Source organism: Canis lupus, chromosome 18, assembly GCF_048164855.1.
Source record: "Canis lupus baileyi chromosome 18, mCanLup2.hap1, whole genome shotgun sequence".
Lineage (NCBI taxonomy): Eukaryota > Metazoa > Chordata > Mammalia > Carnivora > Canidae > Canis > Canis lupus.
In genome coordinates, this window is record NC_132855.1 from 3,048,956 (window position 1) to 3,070,201 (window position 21,246).

The 21,246-nt window shown below is 33.7% G+C and overlaps 1 pseudogene; it reads right to left on the reverse strand.

Annotated features, from left to right (window-relative positions):
* Nucleotides 1-7,976: 7,976 nt before the first annotated feature.
* LOC140608538 (ADP-sugar pyrophosphatase pseudogene) lies at nt 7,977-8,606 on the reverse strand (annotated as a pseudogene).
* Between the last annotated feature and the right edge of the window lie 12,640 nt (nt 8,607-21,246).

Consider the following 21,246-nt stretch of genomic DNA (forward strand, 5'->3'; position numbering starts at 1 on the left):
CTTAATACAAAGTCTAACACCTGCTTCACAAGTACTATTCAAATTAAATAAGTGAGATGTGAAGACATTTCTCTTTATGCTGGCTGTGCCTCCTATGCAACGTTGCTAGGCTGTCATAAAATAAATGACACTTTAAATTCATGGTAATGGGAACAGTTGCTTCCTGGTTGCATTGAAAAAATGCCTTTATATCCATATGATATTTCCTATAGCTTCATTATTTCCATTTAAAATCAACAAGTTTACAGTTAACCATCCTGTATTTACTATATTTAAATTAATACCACTTAAATTGTTAATTAAGATCATACCCTGGCATGGGGGAGAGGGGGGAAATGAGCATAGAAATACATCTTCTGCATTCCAGCTTCTAAAATAAGCACAATGTAATGCTAAAAATATTTAAAGGTAATTGTGTCCTGGAAATAACCACAATATAATGAAATAAAAGCTCTTGGGACGCCTGGGTGGCTCAGCGGTTGAGTATCTGCCTTTGGCTCAGGGCGTGATCCTGGTCCAGGGATCGAGTCCCACGTCGGGATCCCTGCATGAAGCCTGCTTCTCCCTCTGTCTATCTCTCTCTCTGTATGTGTGTCTCTAATGAATAAATAATAAATAGAATCTTAAAAAAAGAGTAAAAGCTCTTGGCTAGTCTGATTCAATCACTCATCCTCACATATACATAAACTAGCAGAGGATAGCCTAGCAGAAGAGTTAAAACCAATGAAATAAGAAAATAAAAACATAAATACCACAGATAAAATCAAAGAAGCCAATTTCTTTGAGATCAGAAAAATCTGATCTATCATGGAGAATACAGAGAAGGTACAAATTACAACATTAGGAATTAAGGAGGGAGGGGGATTTCTACAGATATTATTCCCATTAAAAGAAAAATAAACAGCACCAGAAAACATGAAATGATTAGATATAAATGTAGCAGAGTATGTGCAAGATCAACATGTAAAATACATGTAAAGCACTGACAAGAAGAATTAAAGAAAACCTACGTAAACTAAGATATTTCCTTTTCATGGATTAATTTATCAGTTAAAATGCCACTTTTTCCTAAATCAAGCCATCAGTCTTATTCAATCCCAATAAAAATCCCAGAGGCTTTTTCTCCCGCACAATGAAAACTGAACTGATTCCAAAATTAAGACAGAGGAACTAAATTAATCAATACAATTTTGAAACAGAAGAAAATATTTGGAGGATTCTCATTACTTAATTTCAAGAGCTGCCACAAGCTCCCATAAATGAGATAATGGGATATTGACATAGGGAGGGTACAGCAATCAATGGGAAAAAATTATAGTCCAAAAAGATATGACTACATATATTGTCAATTGATTTTCAAAGAAGTTGTGAAGGAAACATAATGGAGAAAGTATAGAGCTTTCAACAAATGTCCTGGAACATCTCGACTCTCTCTCTCTCTGTCTCTCTCTCCCCCACCTCTCTCTATATATCTATGTTTTTATCTCTTCCAGAAGAAAATATTTTCAAAACACACAATTGATGAAGGACTTACATATGTAATATATAAAGAATTAGCAAAATGCAATGAAAAAATTTAAATGGACACTTCACGAAGAAAGATACATGGATTGCAAATCAGCAAATGAAACAAACTGCTTTTCATGGCCACAGTCCAAGCTCTAAGAATGAGCTGGCCATTGGCAAACTATTCCATCTGCTTTGCTTGTACCAGGTTCCTGTTACCACATTGCTTCCAAATCACTGGGGTAGGAATAATTATTTTTTTTCCCTCTCTGCTCCATTGATCCTTTCTTATTTTAAAAAATAAAACTGTTTGCATTAAAAAAAAGACACATTCATCATAGATTTTATGCATTTTCTGTGTTTCTGAACAGTAAAATATAAAGTGAGGTGTTTATCAGTAGTAGTCTAATTTTTTGCAGGGGGTTAGACTAAAGAAATCTTAAAAATTCAAATAAAATAAAGCATATCGGCAGTTTCTTTCAGAAAGAACTTTTTTTTTTTTTTTTTTTTTTTTTTTAGATTTAAGGAAAAGAAAAATCTCAATTCATTTGGTTTAAACAAAGCTGATGGCATCTAAGGAATAGTACGGTTTGTGGTTTGGATCCATTATGACTCTGCCAGCTTCAACAGTCACATGAGGGACAAGGCTTCCTGAGTGTTACTGGGAGGTGCCAAAACGAAGTCTTCCTCTCCTTAACTGAAAAGAGGGATGATAGGGATGACATTCAAACAACTGAGGAAATGCAGAATCATGCTGGAACTATGTTAGTCGTGAATTGCTAATTCTGAGGAAGCAAAAAAATGTAAAACTCAATAAAATTGACTATTTGACAGCAGCTGTAAACATTTCCTGAACAAACCAGGCCCAGGTCAATGAGTTTGCACCCCTGAAGGAAAACTAACTGGAGCAGATGCAGTGGCATCAAGTAACACGTTCAAGGAAAATAAAATGATGGTCAAGATGATGATCGCATCTAAAATTAACTACTCAGTCACATGAATTTTTTTGTAACATACCTTTTCCCCCCCAAAAGTGCACTGATTGCGTAGGAATCGCCGAGAATAAAAATAGTAACAATTGTTGCATGACTCAATAGATACTATTTTAAAATAAATAGTATACAATTGTAGTACCTAAGAAACATAATACCAGAAAATATCACAACTCACTCTTGTATGCCATAAAAATGTTAAATGGAGTATCATTCAATTCAAATTTATAGTATATGCACTTATAAAACATGGAAACTGATTATTATAGTGACTTTAACATAAATTTTAAATTTTTTACTATCTTTTTTGTCTTCAGACTTTTTACTTGAAAATTTAAGAGAAATAAAAAATCATCTTAATGTTCTGATAGTCTTATTTTGCTAAACAAAAGTTGTTATGAATAAGATTTTCGATCTCTAGGGTTACACATTCTGTGGGTATTCAGAGCATAATTTTACTTTTAAAACATAGTAGAGAGAAAAGAGATTATTCTCCCTACCCAAAGCATTTTTATGTTTATATCATAGAGTCTCTTGCATTTACACATGTCTACTTGAAACATTCATGATTTTCTCCTGCTTTTACATGCTAAACTTTTGTATTGCTTGTTTTTGGGAAATCTACTTAGCATCAGTTTACTTATCCTTTCGTTTTATCAGCTATTGTTCATTTCACAAATTTCTGAGGGAACTGTACATTTGATTGCAGATTAGATAGTTTTTAAAGTAAGACAAAAACATAGTCCTGGCCATTAAATAGTTTGCTATCTAGGAAGGGGAGAGAGAAACGTATAAAAAAGAAAATTGTCTCATGTGGAAAGTTGTTGTTTTACGAAGTGATGGATGTTCAACATCCACATATTTGAATACTATGTCATACTTAAGCCATTCATTAAAAAAGAAATAAAATGGACACTACTCAAAGAATAAACTCACTGAATCAGGTCTAAATGATAACTCCAAAGGTAGTTAGAATTAAGCTTTAAATTTAGAACTAAGGGTAAGAGCGATTACAGTAAGCAGTATAAATACTGCAAAAATTTTAAATTGAATAATATAACTTGAATACTATAACTAACTTGAATAACTTGAAATACTATAAACCTCAATTACTAGAACGGGACAAAAAGGAAAAGAAAAGTCTAGAGTTTCCATGAAATAAACCAATAGAGAAGATGTGGGGTCAGTAAAATTATAGATAAAATGACACTATTTGACTGAATATAAACAAAAAATAAGTTCTATAAAATTCTATAAAAAAATAAAAATACACTCTTAAATAATCCTTGAAGAAGAACTAAAAATTATTGAGGTATAATTAATATACAGTGTTATGTTAGTTTCAGGTGTATGATATAATGATTCAACAATTCAATTCAGTGCTCACCATGATAAATATATTCCTAATTCCATTTATCTATTTCACTCATCTCTCATCCTCCTCCCCTCTGGTAACCACCAGTGGTTTCTCTGTATTTTCTTGTTGGTTATTTGGTCTTTTTTTTTTTTTCTTTGTATGCTTGCTTATTTTGTTTCTTAAATCTCACATATAAGTAAAATCATCCGGTATTTGTCTTTCTCTGACTAATTTCACTTGTCTTTTCATTCATCATTATACTCTCTAGGTCCATCCATGTTATAAATGGCAAAATCTCATTCTTTTTTATGACTGAAAAATATTTCATTATATACATACACACACATACACATGCACACCCTACATCCTTATCCATTCATCTATGGATGGACACTCGGGCTGCTTCCATATCTTGGCTATTATAAATAATGCTGAAATAAACATAGAGGTGCATGTATCTTTTTGAATTAGTGTATTAATTTTCTTTGGATAAATGCCCAGTAGTGGAATTACTGGATCATATGATAATTTTATTTTTAATTAAAAAAATATTTTATATATGTATTCATGAGAGACACAGAGAGAGAGAGAGGCAGAGACTGGTGGAGGGAGAAGAAGGCTCCCTGCAGGGATCAATCCCAGGACCTTGGGGATCATGCCTCAAGCTCAGGCAGATGCTCAACCACTGAGCCACCCAGGTGCCACTATTTTTAATTTTAGAGTCAACTCCATACTCTTTTACACAGTGAATGCACTAATTTGCATTCCCACCAACAGTGCACAAGGATTCCTTTTTTCATACATTCCTTGCCAACACTCGTTGTTTCTTGTCTTTTTGATTTTAGTCATTCTGACAGGTGTGGGGTGATAGATCACTGTGGTTTTGGTCTGCAATTCCCTGATGGTCAGTGGTGTTGAACATGTTTTCATAATTTTGATAGCCATTTGTATGTCCTCTTTTAAAAATGTCTATTCGGATCCTTTGTTCATTTTAAATCCGATTATTTGTTTTGTGTTGAGTTGTATAGGTTCTTTATATTATTAGATATAACCTTATTAGATATTACTTTATTAGATATAACCTTTGCAAATATCTTCTCCTATTCAGCAGGTTCCCTTGCCATTTTGTTGAAGTTCCTTTCACTGTGCAAAAGCTTTTTATTTTGGTGTAATCTCAACAGTTTATCTCTCCTTTTGTTTCCCTTGCTTGAAGGAGACATATTTAGGAAAAAGTTTCAATGGCTGATGTCCAAGAAATGACTGTCTATGTTTTCTTCTAGGAGTTTTGTGGTTTAGAGTGATCTATTTTTAATTCTAACTTTTAAGATGTATATTATTTTTCATTGCTAAAATTTGAATTTTGGTACTACAATTTTACAAAGATGTACCTTAGTGTAGGTAGCTACACATTCTCTCTGGTACTCATTGGGTGCAACCTGATAATTTGTCTCTCTTCAATATTAGCAAATGTTTTTCTATTATTTCTTATACCCACTTCTTTTCTATTTTATCTCCTTTTGTGACTCTTTTTGATGAGTGATGAGATTTTTTACATTGCCAACATTTTCTTAGCTTTTCTCAAATATATTATTTATATTTGTAATGTTGCACTGGTTTCAAATCTCTGGCTCAATCTTCCAGACCACTACTTCTTTTTTTTTTTTTTAGCATTTTCCATTCAGCTATTCAGTCCCTTTGGTTGTTTGTTCATTTGTTTTTCTCCCTCCTCCACCTTGCTTTTGATGTTAGACACATCTAACATATCTTTCTAGGGATGTAATACTAAGAAAGAGGAGAGGGGAGAAGGGGAAGGGGAGAAAAAGAAAGGAAAGCAAGCAAGGAAGTAAGCTTTTGGAAATGCTGAATCAGCAATTTTCTTGAGAAAATAGTGTTCTATGGAAAAAATAGATATTGATGATTAATAATTGGAAAATTGTTCTGATGAGCTTGTCTCAGGATGTGAAAAATGTTTTTTTTTATTTTTTTAAAGATTTTATTTATTTATTCATGAGAGAGACAGAGAGAAGCAGAGACATAGGCAGAGGGAGAAGCAGGCTCCATGCAAGGAGCCCGGGGACTCCATCCCGTGTCTCCAGGATCATGCTCTGGGCTGAAGGTGGGCTAAACCATTGAGCCACCCAGGCTTCCCAGGCTGTGAAAAATGTTAAGCATACCATAACCAATTAACTTTACTTATAATTCCACTTTAATAAATGTAAAACATACTGTATTTTTAATTTACAATCTATGTCTAATCACTAAAATATGTTTTTTTTCAAAAATAGAAAATACAATTTTAAAGCAAAAGAAATGATATTCTTATATTTTAAAAAGCATAAATAGTGTCTTTGCTCTCAGTGTCATATACAATAGTGGTGACTCATAGATTCATGCAAACATCTACAAATCTACAATGCAAATGTCATGGTAGAGGACAGCCACATACAAATATGATGTAATGTTCTGAACTTTGTAATTAAAGTGTGCCTAATTTGTTAAGTAGTAATTTCTTGGTTCATATGCAAAGCTAATGTCGATATGTCTGCTACTATGGCCCTTTACTGCTATGTTCAAACCATGTCAAAAGGGGTGAGTTATTTCAAGTGTAGTTCAAAGATTTAGGACTAATTTTTATATAATCTGCTTACCTAAGTAAAATCATTAAGTTCATTCTATTATTCAGAAGTCTCTATTAATAGGCCATAGACTTAAGGAGGTGAATTAGAACACAATTTATTTTGTGTGGGGGAGAGACACTTTGCATGTGAGTGGAGACCGAAATTTAGAGATGCCTTATTTTGCTTCTGATCCACTTGGTCAGATAAAAACTCTGTTTCAATTAAATTTTAAAAGAACCCTATTTACCCTGCAAACAAATAAAATGTCTGATTCTAAAGAAGTTTTATTTTTTTTCTAGGTTGGTCAATTATTTGTCCGGCCCATTGTCTACAGGATGTGAAATCATCCCTAGGATACCTCTGCTTCTTCCCTGGAAAAAAATAGGAAGCCCGTTGGAATTATAAATGTTGGGGCAGAGAAGATGATCACAGGTAAGTAGCCTTAGGTGCAAACAGGTGTTGGAACTGCATGGGGTAAAGCATCAGTTTCGACACAAAGAAGAATCTCAAAAAAAGATCTTTTTTCAACTACTTTCAGATTGCTGTCTAGGAAACCCTGACTGGTTTCAGTCTCCCTGCAGGAGCCTGAATCTGATACTAGAAATTGAATAACAAGAGGGACTTAGCCCTGTTTTATAGTCAATTTTAGGAACTGTGAACTACAGTGAAGTTCAAAATATACCAGGAGGTGAGATTTAATTGTTCAAAAATGAAGTCTGATGGCAAATAATCATCTAAGCCTGGTAAGTTGCTATATCATGTTAGCTAATCAAATCAGCAGAAATAAGTGTTAAATCTAAGAGGCAATGTCAAATGTCATTCATAAGTAGCTTTTGTATGTATTAGGGTCTCCAAGGTCTAACTTGTCTTCAAGGCTTCCTATTATAGGTAAATGTTTTCTGAGATTGTTGCCAGCATCCGTGCAATGAGAAAAGGTTTAGAATATGTGTTTACTCTTCTATGCCTTCACGAGATGCTAGTTGAGTTCTTCCATTCTCTCAAGCTGCAAAATGCCTCTCTGCCTTAATACTAGGTTTCTGGGTACCTTTCCTATATTCAGGCTTATGATGGGAGCCCTGTCCCCATTCTTCATCAACTTTATTTTAAGCAAAAATCCTAGAATGTCCAGGTGTCTCTCATTCCCACTAACATCCCTTTCACTTCAGAGGCTGTACTTCACCTTGACGACGAGCACCAAGCATCTTTCCCACAATCGCCCTGTTTTCAGGGCTAGCTTAGCACTGAACCGGATTTGACAAATGATTTCTTCAATATAATCTCATCTTTTTTTTTTTTTTTTGGTTTCTTCCCAGTGGACGATATTTATGTTCTTTCATTGTTTGAACTACCACTCCACTTGTGGATTTTTATTTTCATTCTCTGTGATTTTAATTTTATGAAAAAGTGAATTTCAAATCTACATTAAACTAAGTTGAACACGAAGCCTTAGTGAAGGAGGTCTGGCGATCTTGTTTACAAAAATATGGCTACTGTCCTTTGACCTTAAAATTTAAGGAAGGATACTTTACGTAGCTTTGTGTTTGCACGTGTCAGCAGCAGAGCAGAGTAACAGACCCTGGCATTCCCTGCCAGATGTTCTTCAGCTACCATGTCTCTTCAGTAGATCATTTTTTGGTAGTAAAGACGTCACTTCCACAAATTGTCCATCCCCAGCTTTGGGTTGGGTCTCAATTTTTAGCATCATCCTCATTAAGTCACAGTCACAGAGCATGTGTACAGCCTGACAAGCCTGCATCCATACATACAGCTGGAGAATATTCAATGTCACCTTCAAAGCCAGTTTCTTTCTCAGGCTCCAGAAGAACGGCTGCTTCTGGGTTTCCATCATCTTATGAGATCTATGGGGAGTTTGAGGCCTTTGGCTCCCATTGGCAGTCAGAACTGTTTTCCCAAAAAGGCATATTCATCATGAAGGGTTCTTTGCAGTGCTGAGACTACTGCCCTTTCCTCACTATACTTTTCTTAGTTGCCCAAGTTCTAGTTTTACCAGTTGGATCCATGTATATTGTTTCTTTGCAAGCCTTGATCCATTTTTCTTCTGAAATTAACTCCTCTGAAATAATAGCCTGTTTGTTTGGTATTTTCAGAATTGGTTGGTTCTTCGTTCTCCATTTTCCATTTTCTGGTGAGTCTTCACCATCCTCAGGCAAGAATTTCATGACCAAGGCTTAGGGTAGAGGGAAGGTGCTCCACTGGGAAAGAGAATGAAAGAAAGGACAAGCCCAAGGCAACAGTGTGGCAGGCCTTTCACAGGCCAGCCAAACCACTGTGGTCTTCCCTGGAGTTGTAAGACAATCATTTGTGTTGTTTTAAGCCATTAAGTTTGTGGTTGTTTTGTTAGAAGAGCAATAGGGAACTAATGCAGATGGGAAAGGACATCCTTAAAAGAAGAATCTGCAGGATGCAAAGCCTCAAGGCATGACCTTTTCAGAAATGAAGGAAGGTCTGGAGTGTGTTCTGAGTCTGGTAAAAGAAGGGCTGAGGAAGAGACTCATACCAGTCGAGAAAAGTAGGGTTACCTAAAAGCTGACAAAGGTCTTCCACATTTTAAAAGAAGATTTCTACCTTATAAAATAATTCTGGCCGTAATAAGCTGGCTAGAAATGAGCTGGTGGTATAACACCAAATGATTTTTTTTTTAATATTCGATAGGACTTTACTATATTCTAGTCATATTAGCCTTTCACAAATGCTTAAATTAGAAAAGCATAAGAGGATAGTTTTAGTTACATCTAATAATGTCCTCTACCATGCTTTTATCTTTGTTCATAACGATTCCTTATTTCATCTTCTTCTCTTGTAAGAATGAGCATAAAAAATTATCACAATAAGAGTAGCAGTGTACTGTAATTTCTCCTAGGTACTCTGCCATACGGCACCTGTCTCTGTTATTTAATTTAACTTGATCTGTTGAAAATCAGGCTTGTAAGGGCTCATATGTCATACTCATTAAAATGTCATATTCTTTAAAGAATCTAATTCCAAAGAGACATGCATCCTTTAATAAGAAACATTTTCATGCTCTACAGATAAGAAGTAAAAATTCAAAAAGTGTCCCATGAACAAAATAAAATGCATTTTATTTTTTAAAAATATTTTATTTATTTATTCATGAGAGACAGAGAGAGAGAGAGGCAGAGACACAGGCAGAGGGAGAAGCAGGCTCCGTGCAGGGAGCCCAACATGGGACTCGATCCTGGGACCCAGGATCAGGCCCTGGGCTGAAGGCAGGCACTAAGCCACTAAGCCACCTAGGGTGCCCCATAAAATGCATTTTAAAATAATATTGATCATTAGGTAGATAAATAGGCAGCCTATTTTTGCCTATTCAAATCTTTAGTTTAATAATTCATTTGTCCAAGGAAATGCAACTTATTTTGGATGAATGCATTTAGATATTTAGGAAAATGCAATTTGTCTACCTATAATAATAAACAACTTAAAAATAAATTCTCAGCCCCAAAAGATATGAAAGTAAAGGACAATGACACTCATTCAATATTAATAATAAAAATGAAAATTAACATAAACTGGATATATCATTTTATGCTAAAGTGCACATTTTTAAAAGTTGTCTAATTTAAGAAATATTGCAGCAAAAATAGTATACATATTCCTTACAAGAGGGACTTATAATCTGTATAACATTTTTTCTTTTTTTTTATATATAACATTTTTTCTACATTTTTGTAAAACATCATTATATAGCAAAAGTCATATGGTGCTCATTCTTTTTTTAAATTTATTATTATTTTTTATTTTTTTAAGATTTTATTTATTCATGAGAGACAGAGAGTGAAAGGCAGAGACACAGGCAGAGGGAGAAGCAGGCTCCCTGTTGGAGCCCAATGTGGGACTTGATCCCAGGACCCCAGGACCCCAGGATCACACCCTGGTTGAAGGCAGACGCTTAACTGACTGAGCCACCCAGGTGCACCAGCATTTTGTTTTAATAAGAAACATTTTCGGGGCGCCTGCATGGCTCAGCTGGTTAAGTGGCTGATGTCAGCTCAGGTCCTGATCTCAGCGTTCTGGGATGGAGGCCCCAGGTCGGGCTCCTTGTTCAGCAGGGATGCTTCTCCTTTTCTCTCTGCCTCTCCCACTGCTCATGCTCTCCCTTTCTCAAAAACATAAATAAAATATCTTTAAAAATATATTTTAAACTTAGATTTACTTACATTCCTTATATTACACGGAAAATGTTATTCTTTCTTTAATTTCTAGAAATTTGCTAATTTCAAGTTTACTTCCTTCTTTGACCCGGGTTTTCATTAGAAGACTATTCATTCTCAGGGTCTGAATCCTTTTTCTATCTTTGTTCAAGTCTTTTCCCAATTGTAACTTCCCAGTGAAAATTTCCCCAACCACACACCACCTTGTCATTAATCTTTTCCTATGCTTGGTTTTTCCCCATAACACTTACCATTAATCAAAATATTATATATATTTGATTCTTATTTTTAATGGTCCTTCTCTCCCTTCTAATAAAAAGTTAGCTCCAAGGAAACAAATGTGTTTGCTAAGTATTTTTCTCGCTCTCCCCTTAGATTGCAAAAATCTTCGTTGCTCAAAGTAAACCATATCTATTTTTGAGTTGATGAGTCAGTGAATAAATGGATTTTGATGGCAAAGGATTTTGGTTTATTTGTACATTGTTGATCTTCTGACGTTTCAATTTCTGCTAAGAAAACTATTATTATCATCATCATGACTGACTGTGAGAACCTGCAGAAGAGACCATGTAGACTTTAGTTCTCAAATCCCTGAGAAGAGTTTGCAACACAGGATGCTGCTGTTTGAGGGGTTTGGAGAAGGTGGGGGTGGAACTGGATGCAAACTCAGTAACTTGGAAACCATCCTGACTCTTCCAGGGAGCCTGGCGTGGAGACTCTGTGTTTCTTGATTATCAAGGAAAGCAGCTACTTGAGGGGACAAGTCAATATCTGCTTATTTGTTGCACACAAGTACTGGAGTAACCAAAGCCTTTCGTTGAACCCATCAGTAGAGAGGCAGGTGTATACCGCCAGGTTCAGAAACAGCTATCCCTGCTTAACTTTGAGAACGCAGGCCCCTCAGTACTTTTCGTAAGACATACCTGACTTCTTAAAGGTGTTCTGGCAAATTTCCTATTTTTCACTGCATATCTTTTTGCCTTAGTTCATCCATCCCTGCTAAATAGACATCCACAGATTGACCTCCCTGTGGGGTAAGCGACCTTACATGCTTTGAGACAAAGTCCCACCAACTCAAGTTGGTTAAAGGGCCCACTTCTCTGTGGTCTTGCTTTCCACGGTTTCCGTTATCCTCACTCAACCACCGTCAGGAAGCAGATGATCTTCCTTCTGATGTACTGACAAGTCAATATCAGCCAGGCACTACCTCACAATGTCTACATCTTTACCCCAATTCCTCTCATCATATTTGCATTTTATCATCTCACATCAACACAAGACGAAGGGTGAGATATTTTAAGACAGAGACCATATTCATATAACTTTTATTACACTGTATTGTTATATTGACTCTATTTTATTATGTTGTTGTCAATCTATTATCATGCATAATTTATAAATTTCACTTTATCATAAATATATATGTAGAGGAAAAACATAGTATGTATACAGTTCAGGCCTATCTATGGTTTTGGATCAAAACCTTTGTGTATTAGGAGAGACAACTGTAGTTTAAAAGAAAGATATCCAAATAAAAATGTAATTGTTGTATTGATTAAATAGGATAAAAAGAAAATAACTGTAGAACTTAAAAAGAATTCCATTTCTTAATTATTAAGTCTAATTATGCAATGGAAGATAACACTTATAAGAGTGAATAGGAAAAATATTTCACAGAAATTTAAAAAGTGTAAAAATAACTAATAAAATCATACAAGACAAAAAGAAAAGATTTCAAATATTCAAAAAGAATTAAAGATGATACATCAAAGAAGGGAGAGAAGTGGGGGGCGGGGGAGGGAGGAAATTAGGATAGTCTCTTTAACAGTGAGAAATATGATTCCATTGTTCATAATATATTCATGATATTCACAATACATTCAACTGCTTGCTCAATCTTGGAATGCACAAAAAAGTATCAGAATTACCAACATGAATTCTACAAACATGAATTCTACTAGCTAGAGGTTAATATTTCTTTAATAGTTTGTGTTTCACATGAGTATATAGTTCAAATAGAGGGCTCAAGATTTACTTGGATTAGTTCTTATACCCTCTTCAGGGTGAAGTTGGTTAGGCCTTTTATGTGAATTTAATTTAGTCCATCTGTTTCAGTTTGAATTCCATTTTTAATGGTACTTTTACCAAAATTGTTCATAGTTTTTATTTATTTTGTTCTCTTCCTCTCCCCAACTCTGTCTCTCAAATTGACTCTCTTCTCTCTCTCTATCCCTCTTTCTCCTTCCTTCACCCTCTTTCTCCCTCTCCACTATGTAAAATCATAATCTAGTTCCAATAATCAGAACCACACCAAAATGTATATGCATAAGACTGACACAGCATGACGTCCTTCATTCCTTCATTTTTCCCCCCACCGCCACTATGTTCCATCCAACTACCTACAGGTAAGTAATCCTGTGCAGCTCTGGTTACACTCCCGTATTTTAGAGTTGCCATAAATATATTTGCCTACCGCCTCCTTATTTTTAACACAACATGAAAAATATTATTTTTTCTCCACTTAAGATATGCCTCATATTGCTTCTCAGCCTTTTAGCTGTGATCAAGTATAAAATTCGCTGGGGAATCATGCTACATCAGCTCAACAGAGATATTCCTCATTATTTTTACAGCTTCATAGTACATCATTGTGTCTATATACATTGCTGATTTAGCTAACCTCTATGTTTGGGCATTTAATTTCCAATAATTCTTCAATTACAAATAAGGTTGCAATTATACAGTAATGCTACAGTGTATGGTACTATATACATAGCATATTTATATACATATATATAGTGTGTATATATATAGTAGCATTGTTATATATTTATCTTTATATTTTATAAATATTTATTATGTAATATTAAATAATTTATTTGATATTATTTGTTATATTAAATTAAATATTATTATTTAAATATTAAAACAAGGTGATATCCTCCAGTTAAATTTGTGGAAGTGAGATTACCAGGTCAAAAGGAAATATGTAGATTTTTTGGATATTACCAAATTCCCTTCCTTAGGGATATGACAATCCCTTAGCAATTCATAGGAGTTCTTTTCCCGCATAGACTCACCGCAGAGTGAACTGTAATATCTCTGTCATCTATCTATCATCTATCTGTCTACCTGTCATCTGTCTACCTATCTTCCTAACTACATATTGATCTACCTATGTATGTTGTAGCTTATCTGAATTTTGCCAGACTTATAAGTGAAAAATATCTCAGTATAGTTTTACATTTCCTTTGTTATAAGGAAACTTAAATAATATTTCATACATGTAAGGGCCTTTCTGTATTTTTAAATAAATTTTGTTTATGTCTCTGCCTATTTTTTGGATTTTTAAAAGACTTTATTTTTTAAACAGGTTTGGGTTCACAGAATTGAGAGGAAAAGTATCTTTAAAGGATCCATCAACTCTGCTACTGTCAAAGACTAGTTGGCTATATTTGTGTTTGTCTACTTCTAAGCTTTTAAATCTATTCTATTTATCTATTAGTCTGTTCTTCTACCAATACTACCCTCTCTTTATTACTGAGCTTTACAGTAAGTTTATAGTTGTCTAGTGTTAGTCCTCCATCTGTTCTTCTCCTTCGATATTGTTTGGGTATTTTGGTTCCTTTGTTTCTCCATATAATCTTTAGAATCAGTTTGTTGATATTCACAAAATAATTTGCTGAGATTTTGATGCAATTACATTAATTTATACATCAATTTGGGAAGACCTAATATTTTGACATTATTAATTATGCTATATTTCCTCTTTGATTTTCTTCAACAGAGTTTTACTTGTTTCCCTTATACTTATTTTGTATGTATTTTGTTAGATTTGTTCATAAATATGTCATTTGTGAGTGCTAATGAAAATGGCAGTGTTTTTAATTTCAAATTCCACTTGTTTGTTGATGGTATACAGAAAAATGATTGATTTCTGTATGTTAAGTTTGTGTACTGAAACCTTACTTTAAACCTTACTAATTCAAAAGATTTTTAGTCATTCTTTCAGATGTCTACCTAGACAATCATGTCACTGCAAAGACAGTTTTATGTTTCCCTTCTAAATCAGTATATTTTTGGTTTCCTTTTCTTGTCTTATTGTATAGTAGGAATACTCTGAATTTCTTACCAGTAGTTATGATCTTAGATGTAGGTTTTAGTGTAGATATTCTTTATCAAGTTGAGGAAGGTGTTCCTCTATTCTTTGTTTATTAAGAGTAATGATCATGAATAGTTGTTAGTTTTGTAAAATAATTCTTCTGTATCTGTTGCCTTACATATCTAGAATAAATCCCATTTGGCCATAATATATAATTCTTTTTATATAATGTTTAATTTAATTTGCTATTTTGTTGAGAATTTTTACATCTTTATTCATGAGGAGATTGATCTAGAGTTTTCTTGTAATGTTTTGTCTGTAATGTTTTAGAGTAATACTGGCCTCAAAGAATGAGTTAGAAGTGTTCCCTCTGTATCTTTTGAAAGAGATTGTAGAGAATTAGTATAATTCCTTAGATTTTTGGTTGAATTCACTAGTGAACCAATCTGGATCCAGTGTCTACTGTTTTGGACTTTTGAATTGGCTAATAGCCACCAATTTATTGAATGTTAATGTGGAGAGTAGGATACCTTTTTCTTTCTTTCTTTCTTTCTTTCTTTCTTTCTTTCTTTCTTTCTTTCTTCTTTCTTTCTTTCTTTCTTTCTTTCTTTCTTTCTTTCTTTCTCTTTCTTCTTTCTTTCTTTCTTTCTTTCTCTTTCTTTCTTTCTTTCTTTCTTTCTTTCTTTCTTTCTTTCTATGTTAGGAATATCACTCATGTTCCTGCATTTAGTAAAATGCTGATTTTAGGGTTAGATTATATAAATTACATGTGTCATGTTAAAAAATTAAACATCAATTATTATTTCTTTGAGTTTTTTTTCTCCGTACCCAGAATGGGTTATAAATTTTGCAAAGCTTTTTCCATCATTTCAGGGGACTATCAGATAATTTTCTCCTTAGATCTATTAATATAGTGTATAAAAAAGAGTTGACATAGCAGACCTCATTGCTATTCTTTGAAAAACCTATCTATATGTTTGACCCTTGGCTGTCATATAGGAGCTTGGATTTTGGGAGGATCATCATCACTCTAATGGATGAGTGGCTCACTGCCTAAACTCTGCACAAGCAATGTGATTGACACGAACTCCCTTATTTTCCTCTAGGAGTCTGGAATTTTGATAAATGCTAGACAGAAGATGCCTGTATAACTAGCTTGTCACAGAAACCCTGGATACTCAGTCCCTGATGAGCTTCTCTGGTTGACAATATTTCACACATGTTGTCAAAACTTGTTGCTGAGAGAATTAAGTATGGCCTATATGACTTCACTGGAAGAAGACTTTTGGGAACTTGTACCTGGTTTCATATGGACTTTTCTTCCGTGCCTTTTCCATTTGCTGATTTTCTTTCTATCTTCTCACTATAATAAAAAACAACTACAAATATGACTATATGCTGACTTTGTGAGTCCTACTAGCACATCTTCCAAACAAGGGTTGATCTTGGGAGTTTCTAACACATATGATGCTTTATATTAGTGGATCTCCTAATATTGTATTAACACTGTATTCCTAGAATAAATCCCACTTGATTATGGCATATTTGTTTCTAATGAGGTGTTGTATTCTGTTTAATATTATTTCTAGAATTTTGAATCAATATTTATAAGTAATGTTGGCTATAATTTTCATTTTTAACTCTATCATGTTTAGGTATAAATATATTTATTCACAAAAAGTACTAGAAGTTTTCCTTTATTTTCTATGAGCTGGAAAAGTGAGAAAAGCATTGGGACTCTCTAGCCTTTGAAATTTTGATGGGAATTTTCCTTTGAAATAATTTGGGCTTGATGATTTATAGTGAATAAGCTTCTTGATAAACTTGTCTATTCTTACATGGAAATTACCTTATTTTATTTTAAATTTAACTCCAGTATAGTTAACATATTAGTTTATATAGCATATTATATATATGTATATATTATATTAGTTTCAAGTATACAACACAATGATTCAACAATTCTATACATTACTCACTGCTCAGCATGATAGGTGTACTCTTAATCCCTTCATGTATTTCATTCACCCATCCCCTCATCCACCTTTCCTCTGGTAATCATCAGTTTGTTCTTTATAGTTAAGAGTCTATTTTCTGGTTTGTTTCTTTCTCCTTTTGTTTTGTTTCTTAGATTCCACATAGGAGAGAAATCATATGATATTTGTCTTTCTCTGACTTATTTCACTTAATCATTATACTCTCTAGATCCATCCATATTATTGTTCTTTTCTATGGCTGAGTACTCTTCTGTTACATATTTATGTATCACATCTTCTTTATTCATTCATCTGTTGATGGACACTTAGATTGCTTCTAATAATTTGGTTATCATGAATTATGCTGTACTAAACATAGGAGTGAATTTATCTTTTCAAAATAGTGTTTTTATATTCTTTGGGTAAATAAACAGGAGTGGAATTACTGGCTCATATAGTAAGTCTGTTACCAATTTTTTGAGGAACCTCCATATTGTTTTCCACAGTGGCTATATCTAGAGTAGGGTCAATTTTGACAGATGATATTTTCCTATAAAATTCCCATTTCATATTTAAAATATACTGCAGAATAAGATTATTTTTTCAATCTATTCAATTTTAATGATTATTCCTCCCTTATCCTTTTTTTTTATTTTTATTACTTCTATTTACTTCGTTTTCCTTAAGTTATCTAGTCATTGGTCTTTTTTGTGAACTTTTCCCAAAAATTATCATCTTTTATTTAGTAATTGCATATCAGCTGTTTTCCTATCTCTACATTGTTGAATTTTGTTTTTATCTTCATTATTTCCTTTCTTGCTTTTTTCTCTTATTTCACTTCTTTTTCTATCCCTATACTATCTTTGTTCTGGGAATTTTATTCACTTATATTTTGAATTTTTATTTAGAAAAGGGTTTAACGGGTTTAACTTTTTCATATATTCTGATATAAAATACTTCATTATTATTAATTTTTAGAAATATCATTAAATTAAGATTGTATTTTACCTTTTGTCAAGGAGTTTAATAAAAAAACAAAAGTTAGGAAAATAATGGAGATCTAGTTTATGTACAATTATAATACATTACAAACATTAAATAGCCCACTTGTTTTGACTCTTTAGATTAACCATAAATAGCTACAACAGTTGTACAGTATAACAGCTATAAACAGCTTTTCCTTTTCACTAGAAAACTTCATATAACAGAATATGAAACAGCTTGAAATTAATGGGAAAATCATGTGCTGGAAATAGAGCATCTTGACTTTCCTATTTCTACCTGATGGAGGCCAAAGAACTTCAATAGTTCACAGGCTATGCTGAGACAAATTATAAAAGAAACATAAAATAGAGATATTTGTGTAGAGTACATTGCCCAGAGATGCAACAAATTGGTCTTTCTAAAAATGATACGGTGCAATGGAGACAGCTAAGAGCTTGTTAGCAATTCCTACAGGTCCCAAGGGGTTTAAACTGTTCAGAAACAGAACAGAACACAGTTCAGTATATTTTCATAGAGACTAAAAAGTTTTCACAAAACTCACTCTGGAAATCTTTGGGGAAAAACATACTTTGCTACTGTTTTCTGGTAACTTTGTCTGTTCTCAGAATAATCCTCAAAACCATTTTGGGTTGACCCTCACAGCCCAGCTATCTGGCAATATTGATGGGAATCATGCCCTTCTGCCAGCTGGACCTGACTGGACCAACTGTTAGTGGGCAAGGGTGTCACTTTTAATTTCAGTAGGTAGGTGTCCTGAAGTGACATTCATTGTGAAATATTCCTGCATATTTTTGTCTTTTTTTTTGTTGTCGTTACTTACCTGCCTATAAACATCTAGTATTTAATGGGTGACTCCTATATTTATATCTCTTATATTTCTCTAGTCTCTTTATACCCCCTGCATTCTCTCCCACATCATGTACTTCCTCATATGGACCATCAAAAAACTATTTCATTATTTCATGTAGTTTCCCCTCAGTAATTGATTAATATCTTAAGTCTTCCTGGTTAAAGCACTGCCCTCTTTCACCTGAATTATTTAATAACCTCCTAACTGGCCTGATTTTTGCCCGTTGTTCCCCTACAGTCTATTCTTAACATGACAGCTATTGTGATAGTAAACAGTGTCCCTCTTCTGTTGAAATATTTCCAATACAGTGGCTTGTTTTGTCTCTAAGACATAAAGCCTAATTATTTAAAATGACCATGGAAATCCAACATGTTCTGAGTCTTTCTTTTAATTTCCTGACTTGACCTCCTACCTCTTCTCTCTTCCTGTAGCATTTCACCTCTCCTCAATGCAGTGATAGTAGAGGTATTATAGTGAGTTTGCTACTTGTTTCTTCAGTTTTTTTCAAGACAAAGGGGATGGAGAAGTTTATGAAATTCCTGTAGAGAGTATATTATAGTTCCATTTAAAATACTGTAAATACTTAATCATTTTAGGGGCCTTTTTCTTTCTTTTAATAACTGACAGAAAATTAAAAATGCGGTTTCAGGAAAAGAATTTTATTGAGATCAGAAATCGCTATTCACTTGTGATTGTGAATAGTTATTTAAGTATATTTAAATTTCCATTACTGAACTTCTCCTTTATAGTTATAACATTGGAATCAAAAGCTGTTACATTAAATTACCTTATCGGGATAAAACAGTTGGTTAAAATACATTTTGTCAAGGATAATGTTTTATTTGTACACACTCTGTTACAAATGACTCATGTAAATATTGCTATTTTTGTCCATATTTTCAGGCATTTTTAAAAGATATTTGCAGGAGTGCCTGCGTGGCTCAGTCAGTTAAGCCTCCAACTCCTGGTTTCGACCCAAGTCTTGATCTCGGGGTCATGAGATTGAGACTCAGACAGACTGCCCACTTGGTGGGAATCTGCTTGAGATTCTCTCCTCCTCCCTCTACCTTTCCCCCCACTTGCACATACACAATAAATAAATAAATAAATAAATAAATAAATAAATAAATAAATACTAAAAGATATATAAAAACATTGCCAATAACAAATTCATCAGATTTTATTTTATTTTTTTAAGATTTTATTTATTTATTCATGAGAGACACACAGAGAGAGAGGCAGAGACACAGGCAGAGGGAGAAGCAGGCTCCATGCACCGGGAGCCCGACGTGGGATTCGATCCCAGGTCTCCAGGATCGCGCCCTGGGCCAAAGGCAGGCGCTAAACCGCTGCGCCACCCAGGGATCCCTCATCAGATTTTAAAGTCTTTTCAGGAAACAGTCTTAAAGTAAAGAGAGGACATGTTTTTTGGAAACTTTTTTTTTTTTTTTTGAGAGTTTTGGATAGCATTATCTTGCTCAATTATTATAATAAAGCAAGAGAGTACTGAATCTCAGAAAGATAAATGGTTCTTTCAATGGCATACAGCAAGTATGCATCAGAACTGAGACTTAAGTCATTTCTCCCTACAAACGTTCTGCTCTTCCAACTTGCCACCCCATGGTCTTTTAAACACCTGTAATGATTTTTCATATAATGACCACTGATGTATTCACTGCCTTTAAAATCTTTACATATCAGGAAAAATGTTTAATATCTGATTACATATTAACTTTATTTTGTTGAAAGAGTAAGGCACTTAAATATATACTATGATATATCATGTAAATATTTTAAATGTGGCACTTTTTTCTCTTAAAGATAGATTTTAGCAGTTGGGATTATTTTTGATGAAAATAGTTTTATTTTTGTGGAGGGTACTTTATATACTCACTCTTTTTGATGTAGTTCTGTAAGTCTTGAAAACAGTACTCAACTCAGAAGTGTAGCGGCCACCACAATTGAGATACAGAACTGTACCGTCTCTCCAAAATATTGCAGTCTCTGCCTCCCTGGCTTAATCCCTAAAACCACTTCTAGCTCCCAATAGTCACTGATCTGTTTTTATGTGTTTTTGGTTTTTTTTGTTGTTGTTGTTGTTCCTACCATTTTTCCTTTTCCAAAATATCATGTAATTGGAATCGTATTAAATGTAGCCTTTTGAATCTGGCTTTTCCACTAGCGTAATGTATTTGAAATTCATGCTGTTGCATGTATCAGTGGTTTGTTCTTTTTCATTGCCAAATACATACTTCATTGCATGGATGTATCAGATCTATCACAGTTTGTTTACTCATTTACTAATGAAGTTTCCTTCCAGATTTTGGTGATAGTGAGTCAAACTACTATGAACTTTCTGGAAAGATTTTTGTTTGAACATAATTCATTTCTGTGGGATGAATATCTAAAAATGAATTATTGAGTTTTGTATAGGTGTTGCTCAACTTTATAAGAATCTGACAAACGGAGTGGTTGCACTGTAAAAGTAGATTTAATATTGTATCGTGACTATATCGGCTCAGTAACAGAATTTGAATTTCCTAATATTAATACTGTATTTTAATCTACTATGAAAATCTGTGTTCTAGAAAAATTCAGCCATTTATCCTAAACATTTTCCATGTTAGTCAAGTTGATTTCATAGTAT